Consider the following 10,829-nt stretch of genomic DNA (forward strand, 5'->3'; position numbering starts at 1 on the left):
GAAATTAGCTGGACAACTAAAAATATTTAGAAAAAAATTAGCCGGGCATGGTGGCGCATGCTTGTAGTCCCAGCTACTCAGAAAGCTGAGGCAGGAGGATTGCCAGAGCCCAGGAGTTTGAGGTTGCTGTGAGCTAGGATGACGCCACGGCACTCACTCTAGCCAGGGCAACAGAGTGAGACTCTGTCTCAAAAAAATAAAAATAAAATAAAAAATGTTTTTCTTAGCATTAACATGTAGGGTCATGTGCCACACATTTTGGTCAGTGACAGACTATACATATGACAGTGGTCCCGTAAGATAATAATACAATTATTTTTACCTTACCGTTTTCCATGTTTACATACGTTTAGATACACAGATACTTCTATTGCCTAGAGTATTCAGGACAGAAACATGCAGTACAGGTAGCCCAGAAGTTACAGGCTATACACCACAGCCTAGGTGTGTAGTAGGCTACACACCATTGTCAACTGAAGAATGACAAGGTTCATAAATTTGAAAAGAAGAAATTTATTTCTCATCAAGAGTTGCAACCTACAGATGGCCATCTTGCAGGCTGGGAAGCAGATCCTTGGGCGAAAGTTGAGCAAGCACGCTGAAAGAGGGGTAAAAGGAACAGGAATTTATGCTCAGTGGGGTGGCCGATCGTACATATTTAATAAGCTACAGGAGTCATGAATATTTATGAAAGAAGAAACATGCTCAAGCGCAATTGAGCTACACGTTATTTCATGGGATCCATGTGCAGACAATCACAGCCTTAGCATAATCTGAGGGTGGAGTTTTCGACCCTCAGTCTTTAGACTGAAACAGGATCCCCACTTTTCACCTCTCACCCATCTCTGAGGGTCCTCAACTCAAACACAAGACTGACGTAGGACCTGCAGTCTCCACCTCTAACGAAAAACGGTTCCAACAAATGATTCGTCCAATAATGGGGAAATATCCAGTTAGCAGGGCCTCAGCATAGACTTGCTTGACAAAACCCTTTCTTGCTAAGAGATGAGGACACAAATCACGTTTAAGTGATGGTGAAAAGTGCTACAGTCCCTTAAAAGTGGTGAAATACTGGTGAAATAATTCTGAAAATCATGCTTATTTCAAAATTCTCTTACCTACTCCTTGGAAATATCCAGTTTCCTGGGGCGACACATAGATTTGTCTGCCAGAACCTGTCTCCATTCTGAGCTGAGGAAGCAAGTGATTCTGAAGAGGACGGTGAAAAGTGTGGATCCTGTTTCAGTCTTTAGTCTCAAAAGTCTTGATACAGAAAGGTCAGTTATCAAAACCTGCAGACTGCACAACACAAGAGTGAACCCTAAGGTAAACGATGGACTTCGGGTAATAATGGTATGTCAATGCAGGTTCAGCAATTCTAACAAATGTACCACTCTGGTGAGGGATTTTGATGGTGGGGAAGCCTGTATTTATTTCCGCAGGGGCAGAGGGTAGTGAGAAATCTCTGTACCTTCCCTCAGTTTTGCTGTGAACTTAAAACTGCTCTAAAAAATAAACTCTATGTTTTTTTAAAGTGGGAGGGATCAAAATTTGTCTACCTCACTTTCTTCTTAATAAATGAGGAAACATTGTTTTTTTTGTTTTTGAGACAGGGTCTTGCTCTGTCTCCTGGGCTAGAGTGCAGTGGGGCATCATAGCTCACAGCAACCTCAAATCTTGGGTTCCAACTATCCTCCTGCCTCAGCCTCAGTCCCAGTGGCTGGGACTACAGGTGCACACCACCACACTCATCTAATTATTCTATTTTTTGTAGAGACGTCTTGATCTTGCTCAGGCTGGTCTCAAATTCCTGGCCTCAAGCAACGGACCCACCTCAGCCTTCCAAAGTGCTAAGATTACAGGTGTGAGCCATCTCACCAGGTGAAAATACTTTCTGAAAAAAATTACTCCCGGCCGGGCTCGGCGGCCCACGCCTGTAATCCTAGCAACTCTGAGACGCCAAGGCAGGCGGATCATTTGAGCTCAGGAGTTCAAGACCAGCCTGAGCAAGAGCGAGACCCCGTCTCTACTAAAAATAGAAAGAAATTGGCCAAACAACTAAAAATAGAAAAAATTAGCCAGGCATGGTGGGGCATGCCTGTAGTCCCAGCTACTCGGGAGGCTGAGGCAGGAGTTTGAGGTTGCTGTGAGCTAGGCTGACGCCACGGCACTCTAGTCCAGGCAAGAGAGTGAGACTGTCTCAAAACAAACAAAAAAATTACTCTCACTGACTGTGAATTGAGTTTCCTGTCAGGATGCAGAACTTTTTTTTTTTTTTTTTGAGACAGAGTCTCACTCTGTTGCCCGGGCTAGAGTGCCGTGGCGTCAGCCTAGCTCACAGCAACCTCAAACTCCTGGGCTCAAGCGATCCTCCCGCCTCAGCCTCCCGAGTAGCTGGGACTACAGGCATGCGCCACCATGCCCGGCTAATTTTTTCTATATATTTTTAGTTGTCCAGATAATTTCTTTCTATTTTTAGTAGAGACGGGGTCTTGCTCTTGCTCAGGCTGGTCTCGAACTCCTGAGCTCAAACGATCCGCCCGCCTCGGCCTCCCAGAGAGCTAGGATTACAGGCGTGAGCCACCGCGCCCGGCCCAGAACTTGTAACTATTACAGAATATAGCATCTTAAAAAACAGTAACGGAAGTCTAATCAAATGATTAAAAAGTTAGCTTTAAATACGAAAATGATGAAGTGCACATAAGTAGCTGAATACAGTACCTTGAGACATTTTTTGTATGTATGTATATGCAATTTGGTGCGTTAAAAGCAACGTATAGAATGACTAAAAGTTTGAAGTGGGTCAGTTTCACTGACAAACTGCCAGGAGGAAAAAAGCAGCAGCTAATGCGAAAGCCACCTGCCAGCAGCTTGCCAGGTGCCAGCAGTATTAGCAGCAGTGCTCTGCTTACCCAAGCGTACCTTCTGGCAGGGCCAGGACTCGAGGAAGGTGCAGAGGATTCCCTCACAGAGAGATAATGAAGAACACCAAGAGCCTAGCAATCATCAATTTATACAGGAGAAAAACACGTGCAACAGTACCCAAAAACACTTGTGTCCACGCAGGTGCTAAGAATCCCTTTCCCAAAGTGGCAACACTAGCTTAGGGTAGAGAGTCAAAAATGAAGTTATGCAATTAAAACAGAGTAAAAGGAATAATGGAAAAAAAAAAGTTTTCTACAAAATGTCACCTGATGAACACTGCCAAGAGGGAAGAATGCAAACGCCAGAGCGCCCAAACGCTAGGACAAGGCGAGTCCGGTAGGCGACGAGGCACGGGCTAGAAAATGCAAACTGTCACCAAGCGTCCTCCCTGGAGAAACCAAGCGCGCTAAGCCCAGAACTCAGTGGAAGGAGAAGAGAGCTGTCATCCGTGGCAGAAAAACAACTCCACCGTGCGGCTGCGTGTTTTGAAAGAGGCTGCAGTTTCTGGCGTCACACCAGGAGGCACTCTTGGATGTGGTCTGCGACCCCGCGCCGGAGAAGGCAGCCCCAGCCCGGCCGGCACGCCAAGTCCCGGGCAGGCAGCGCTCCCCTCGCCCCGGCACAGGCACCCAGCGCCCGGGCGGGCAAGCCCCGGAGGTAGAGCCTCCCTCGCCCTGGCGCAGGCAGCGACCCCGGGCGGGCAAGCCCCGGACAGGCAGGCGGGTAGCCCCCGGTGGGCTGCGAGTCCCCGCGAGCGCGGCCGGAGGTGGCCCCCTGGCCTCGCCCCCGCAGGCCGGGAGCCTGGGGCCGTCGGCCGCCCTCCCCGGCCCCGAACCCGGCCAGCCGCACAGCGCCTGCTCCCTCCCCGGACCCTGCGAGGCACCTGCCTCCCTCCTCCTCCTCCAAAGGCTGGGAGGAGGGCACCCACGAGCCGCGCGCGAGGCTGACAGAGCCCGAGGCCGGGGCTCCCCTCGGGAAACGGGACCCGGTGCCCACGGAGGCGACAGAAGCTGTGCCGGGGAGCAACGGGGGCGGGAGCGCCGGCCGTCCGGGCCCCAAGCCCTCTCAGCTGTGGAGTCTGCGTGGCCGCACGAGGGCTCGGGTTTCCGCGCGCCGGAGGCGCCGGCTCGGGCGGCAGCGGCGTGAGCAGAGCGCACCGCACAAAGGAAGAGGGGCGTGAGGGCAGACGGGCGTCCGCTTACCTCGACACTCGTTCCTCCGCTCGCTGCTTCCCGACGGCGCCAGAACGCAGCCGCACTGCCCGGCTCCCGAACCCCGGCGCCTCCCCGCGGCCCCCGGCGGCGCCGTACCAGCCCCGCGCGAGGACCCGCAGACGCGCGGCCCCGCCGAGCCCTGGCCGCCTCTTGGCGTCCTCTCACCTCAGCCCCGCGAGCGGCGGCCGCGGGGAGGGCGGGGCGAGGGCGCGCGCCGGGACGCGCGCACAGCACTCTGGGAAGCGTAGTTGTCGGTCCCTCCCCCCGGAGTCCCGCCCACGTCCTCGCCACGGCGGCTCCCGCGGGGGCGGCCGAGTCTTCAGGGGCTTGGGCTGTGCTTGCCTTGCCGGGTGAAGGCAGACGAGGGCCTAGTGGGCGTCCTTGAAGGAGATCTTTATGTAGGACACCGCATAAAAACCTCTGGAGTTATCCATTACTTCACTTCCGTGGCGCTACAAAATTTAGTTTCTTTATATGGCCACCAAGTCCCCTCCTGCGGTTGTCAGGGTTCCCATGGTTTACGTCTTTAACAAAAGAAGGGGGGAAAAGCTTGAATTTATTCCCATGTCACTTTCACCACATGCTGTACAAAGAGTATACAAAACAACTTGTGTTTATAAATACATACTCACAGTCTGTAAACCTAAGGAAGCAATTGCTGCTAAAAGCCATTGCAAATAAAAATGCTGGAATAAACCAACTTTTCTATATCAATAAAGTGGAATGTGGGGGGGAGAGATCAAAGAAACGTGTAAAAACTCCAAAATGACTATTTGAATTTGAGATTTCATTTCTAGAAAAAGAATCACTTTTCTTACATAGAAATAAATAATTTTTAATGTTTCAAAATATTTTTCTTTAGAGCATTAGTATTTTGCACATTGAATGCAAATGTCCTTGGAAAAATAGAGCAAGATCAGTTTTAAAGAAGTGTGCACTGAAGAAAAGTCATAAAATTTGTCTGGAACATGTAATTGTTGGGGCTCAGAATAGTGATAACTCAAAATATGATGCTTAGACATCCAGGACTGAGGAAGAGCCTCAGAATCTCTCTGACCTTTCCCACCCCCACTCCTATTTCTCATCCTCTGTCTCTCCAAAGCACAGGATGAAGTTGTTCTCTGAAGTCCCTTATCCACCTAGAAACCAGACCTGCCAAAGAAGAACACAATTGCCTTCCCTGAGTTTTCATTAACTTAACTCATATTGCCGGAAGAAAGACTGAAGTCTGCTAACACACCTGGACAAAGTTTTGTCACAACCATTGTCTGCTGTGCGCCCAACATACTTTGTCTCAGGCCACTGTATGTTCTCCAAACCCATTCATTTTCCCCTAAAAATCATTTCCTATCCCTTAAATTGCCACATTTCCCCCATCTCCCCTTCCACTGCGAAGGGAAATATAAACATCTGTACCCTATTGGGTAATCATTCTGTGATTGGTGATTCCCTCGTGTTACGCACGTGAAGATAAATTGTATATGTCTTTTCTCCTATTAACTGCCATCTGTCAGGTGATTTTTTTCAGCAAACTTTCATAGGGCAAAGGGGAAGCTTTCCCTTTGCCTCTACATAGTGCAATACATATTTAATAAGACCATATTCTAAGAGAAAATTTTTATAGTTTGAACTTTTTACTCAAGTGTGAAATATCTCCTAAAAATGCTTATAGAGCAGAATTACACTTTTTTCTCTGCTAATTGACATATACAAAACAATAAACTACTTGTAGTTACTAGCAAATTGAAGAAATATACACAATATTTCAATATTATTATCATTGATTCATTCAAGAATATTTGTTGAGCACCTCTATATGCCAGACACTGAGCTATGAACTGAGAAATATACAACAACCAAAACTGAATGGTCCCGGCCTTCATGGAGATTTAACATCTAGCTGGGGAGACAGAGGACTAAACAGACAACGGGTGATGAAAAAGTATGTGTGGTATGTGTGGTGTGCCCAAGGTTGTGGGGGGGGCACCTAAGATACACCCAATCTGGAGCTCTTTGCTAGGGTAGAGGAGTCTGGCAAAAATTCTAAAAATTAAATGAAATGTTCAAACCAAATAGCAATAAACTGGGGAAAAAGATCTTCCACTTAAAAGTGGTATATCCATAACAATGCTCTCAAATAATTATTTTAAAAATATGTACAGTATTTTACAAAACAGAACATATGCCAACTAAAACAAAAGAACACACATTTCCTGAATCTGACAGAGTATCTTCTTAGCTTTTACTCATTCCTTCTTAAGCTCCATTTGAGGATAAACAAGACTAGCCCGTAACAAGTAAGGATCTTAGAGACTCTTTCCCTTCCCTAACATGCCATAAATTAAAACTGAAAAGGATCTGATAATATCTGGTTGGCTCATTGCCTGATTGTACTTTAGTCATAATAAACTGCAATATTTTAACCTCATTCAACATTTGCATTTTAAGTCTGTATCTCTTATCCTGGAATAAAAGGCTTTATAATCTGCAAAAGAATATCAGATGTGGACTGCAGAGGGATTCGGAAAGATTAATGAAGAGGACAATTTTATCTTCATTTGCTAGAGAAGCAAAGCTTACAGCCAGAGGTAGGTCCTTAAAGAGAACGGCTGAGAATCTTTGCTTGTGAATTGTCCTGAAAAAGCCTGAACACCACCGGCAAGACCACCACCTCCCTGTCCAGGTCGGGGTTACTGGCTTGCAGTTCTATTTCATCCCCCCTCAACTCCTACCCTATCACTTTCCTCCACAGCCAACTTTTCCTCTGGTGTTTCAGTGTCCCTTAACAATCACTTCCCACCTTCTGCTCCAAGACACCCTGGATGGCGATGTTTTCTGGCCTTGGGCCAGTGGCCCATCTTGTGCTACTTTAGTAAATTAATGACAATTCTTCCATCCACTACCCATGTGATCAATCTGACACTGATATCTGAAACCTTTGCTGACCTTTTTTCACTCTCTTCTCTGAAATATTTGAAGTTTTCTAATTTTTCTCTGGGTTTTTGTACTTGCTGTTCCTTCTACCTCTTTGCCTGGCTACCTCTTACTCACCATCCAGTATCAGCTTAGACACCATTTTAATCGGGAAGCCTTTCTTGGTTACAGACCCCTTCCTCAATTCTGGGTTAATGCCTCCTATGTATGTTCACATTGCAACTTATTGTTGCCCCTAAGGTAGCACTCAGTGAACATTTTAATTAGTTATATCTCTGTTTCATTCATCTGAAATCTCCTTACATAGAAAATAAGAGCACAGTACTTGATATATAGGTGCTTAATAAATACATGGGTTATAAATGAATGCATATCAACTTTGTGCAATAAAGAAGGGTTCAGCAAATATTTTCTGTCAAGGGCCAGATAGTAAATATTTTAGGATTTTGGGCCACATGGTCTCTGTTGCAACTACTCAACTCTGCTTCCTAAAGGACAATAGCCAGTTCTCACTGGTGGCCCCAGTATATCTATATAAGACAGAATTTGAGTTAAAAATTTCAATGAGCAGAGTTGGGGGTGCAGCTCTGGACTAGAAGACATTACTTGAAGATATATTTACATAGCAGGCACACTGCTATTTTTCCACCGACTATTTTGGGTAGTTTGGGGGTGGGTCTGTAGGTGGAGCTAAAACAGAAAGCATCCTTGGTATGGACACTGCTGGTTTTGTGCACTAAATTCTGGTTTTGTGCACTAAATTCTTTTTTTTTTTTCGATTACTAGTATTGATACGTTTTAAAAACTTGTTATTAATCTCGGGTTTTTTTTTCATCTTTAGCATTTCACTGTTGTTACTCCATCTTGCCCAAGTCAAATCCCTTTCCGTTTCCCATGAACCTGCCTGGATAGGGTTGAGTTCTCAGGCTGTCTATGTTGGAAACTGGCTTTCTCTCTGGAGCAATATGGGAAATGACAAAATGAGAGAAATTTTTACCTCCATCCCTACCATACTCAAGAACTGTGAATTTAGTTACCAGAAAAACACATTCAGAGAAACTTTTTTCAATAACTATTTTTGAAATATGTGCAATATACTTCTGAGCAAAATTGTATCCATATGTACGGTAGGAACTGGCACAGTGAAGCAAATGTAATTGCATTTCAATTCTGATATGTATTCCAAATGTATGATCTCTATGAAAAAATACTTCTTTCATTAAGCTATAGCTCTATATTACATTAACTTTCTGATATAATGTTCACATTCTCATAATGGAATCTACCTCTGAAAAGTTTAGTTTTTGAATTATTTTTTAAAATTAAAATAAATGCAACATGGCAGACAACACTAGCTGCTTAAACAGCATCTTCTTTGTCTTCTTCCTTAGTAGGAGAACTTCAGTATTTTTGGAGGGATGACTATGTGCCCAGCTGAAAGATATTTTTTCAGCCTCTCTTCACAGTTAGACTAAGTTCTAGGCATGAGATATAAGTGCAAGTGTTGCATGGGACTTCGGGGATAGCTGCTTAAAGGGAATTTATCCAGTTGGGGAGTATCTCTCTTATCCTTCTTCTTTCTTCCTGAAAATGATAGCTTGAGTTTTAGTAGCCATCTTGGACTATAAAGTTATCTGACTTTGGAAGTTATGTATAGGATGGTGGAAGAATGATAGAAGGAACCCGAGTCCCTGATGACCATTGAACCATCATTTCAGCCCTGGATTGTCGACCTATGTGCGATGAAAATAAACGTGTATCTTGGTTAAGCCATTGTGTTTAGGGCTTTTTTGTTTTTTACAACTAGACCTAACCCCTGATTTAAGAGCATACAGAGGTGCACAGGTAATAATATTTGCAATGGAGCATCTATTGCATATTAAGTTATGATAAATGAGGCCACCCTCTATATTCTTTGCCACATGACATAAACCTGACCTCCTGATCTCTGGGGAGGGGAGAGATTCGGAGTTTGAATTTAATTGCAGGACCAATGATTCAATCAATCACGCCTACATAATGAAACCTCAATAAAACCTCTGGACATCAAAGCTCAGTGGAACTTCCTGGTTGTCGGACACATTGGTGTACCAGGAGGGTGACACGTCCTAAATCCATGAAGAAAGGGCATGGAAGTTCTGCATTTGGGACCCTCCCAGACCTCACCCTATGTGTCTCTTCACTTAGCTGGTCCTGATTTTTATCTATAATAACAAAACAGTAATCAAAAATATAGTGCTTTCCTGAGTTCTGTAAGTCTAATGAATTATTGAACCTGTGGGGGCCATCGGATCATCTAAATTTGTAGACAGTTGGTCAGAAGTGCAGGCGGCCTGGGGACTCCCAACCTTGCTGCTGGTATCAGAAGTGAAGGCAGTTTTCCTGGGGACTGTGCCCTTAACCTGTGGAGTCTGCGCTAACTTTGGGTGGTTAGTGTTAGATTGCATTGCAGTATGGTACCCGAGTCATGGTGTCTACCAAAACAGTCTCGCTTAAAGACCTTGAGGCATTGGAAGTTCCACTTGCAAAAAGAATAATATTTGCATCTGATAAAATGTGGCTGCTTCCAAATTGCTAAGTGGTCCGTCCAGGCTTTCAGGCTTTCTTTCCTTTTTAATTAGCAATTTAACACTATTCTTTTACTGGGTCAGTGGAGACAAAAGGTACAATTGTCGTGACCCATGAAGAGATTAGCTGATGAAAACCACTGATACACAGAGACACTAAGGTTGAGTAATCAGACAGGGTATGTGAATTTACTTCACTAGACCTTGACCATTTTGCATAGAAGTTTTAAGATAATACTTTGAGGTTATCGTGTTGCAATCTTTTGTAAATGATGTAATTCTTTCCCCTAAATGGTTGCCAGAGGTCAGGAAGCCACAATCTAGAACTCACGCACCCATAATCCTTACACGGATGGCACAGAAAGCAGCTCCAATTCTCAGATCCTCTCTCTAAGTGATTCCCCTTGGGAGTTTACAAGCCAACACTGAAAAAGGGAAATTGCTAAAGTTGTATTTCCTTTTCAAAGAAACAGAACCAGAAGAAAAACTTTCAGCCTATTTTCTCACAGGCAAAACTGGATTATTTAGAATAAAATAGCATGTTGTTCCATTCGGCCTATTCGGAAGGTTTCAGTTGCTCCTTTTATCATCATTGAGACTTCAATCGTAAAAGCCCAGAGGGTGAGTGGATATATGCCTACCTGGTAGAGGTACTGCACAAAGATTCTTCTTTTATGCTCACAACTGTGGAGTAGAGAACAGATGAGGCCAAGGAGAGCTCTGATCACCTTTGCTGCACGGTCGTTGGTAAGCGGACATTTACACGTCAGTCAGGACTTCTAAAACTTCACTCAGTGTTGTCTTCAAATCTGGAAAACCATTTTTCTTTAGGAAAAAGTAAAAGTGAAATGTCCATCCTCCCCCGCCCCTCACTTTGCAACATGAACCTTTTCCTCGAGTTCTGCCAAACATCTCACTCTTCTCTCATCGAGTCTATTCCCACCCTCTCAGTCAGGGCACTGACAGGGAGCCCATGGCGCACTCTGGCAATTTGAGGAGAGTGTAATAGTGACGTGGACAGAGTCTAGGGAAAGCTACAAGGAGTGGCATGGGACCCCTGAGCTGGTACGACAGCAGTTAACGGAACCTGGAGCGGAGAGAAACTGTTTGTAGAGGGCCTCCTGAAAAACCTTAACTAAAGGAAAGCAGCTAACTTGTGTCAACCCTGCAAGAAGGGAGCTGAGATAGA

At 45.0% G+C, this 10,829-nt stretch overlaps 1 protein-coding gene across 3 annotated transcripts in view; it reads right to left on the reverse strand.

Annotated features, from left to right (window-relative positions):
* The window catches only part of KLHL8 (kelch-like family member 8), a 33,105-nt gene extending 22,659 nt beyond the window's left edge, over positions 1-10,446 (reverse strand). For 2 of the 3 annotated variants that reach the window (XM_012647259.1, XM_012647257.1), the window contains exon 1: positions 4,128-4,196. The gene's annotated coding sequence lies outside the window, so the exon portion shown is untranslated. Of the gene's footprint in view, positions 1-4,127; positions 4,197-10,281 lie in introns of those variants that run through there. The other variant, XM_012647258.1, reaches the window with a different exon arrangement.
* Between the last annotated feature and the right edge of the window lie 383 nt (positions 10,447-10,829).

Source organism: Propithecus coquereli, unplaced genomic scaffold (genome assembly GCF_000956105.1).
Source record: "Propithecus coquereli isolate 6110/MARCELLA unplaced genomic scaffold, Pcoq_1.0 Scaffold26, whole genome shotgun sequence".
In the NCBI taxonomy this organism is placed as follows: domain Eukaryota; kingdom Metazoa; phylum Chordata; class Mammalia; order Primates; family Indriidae; genus Propithecus; species Propithecus coquereli.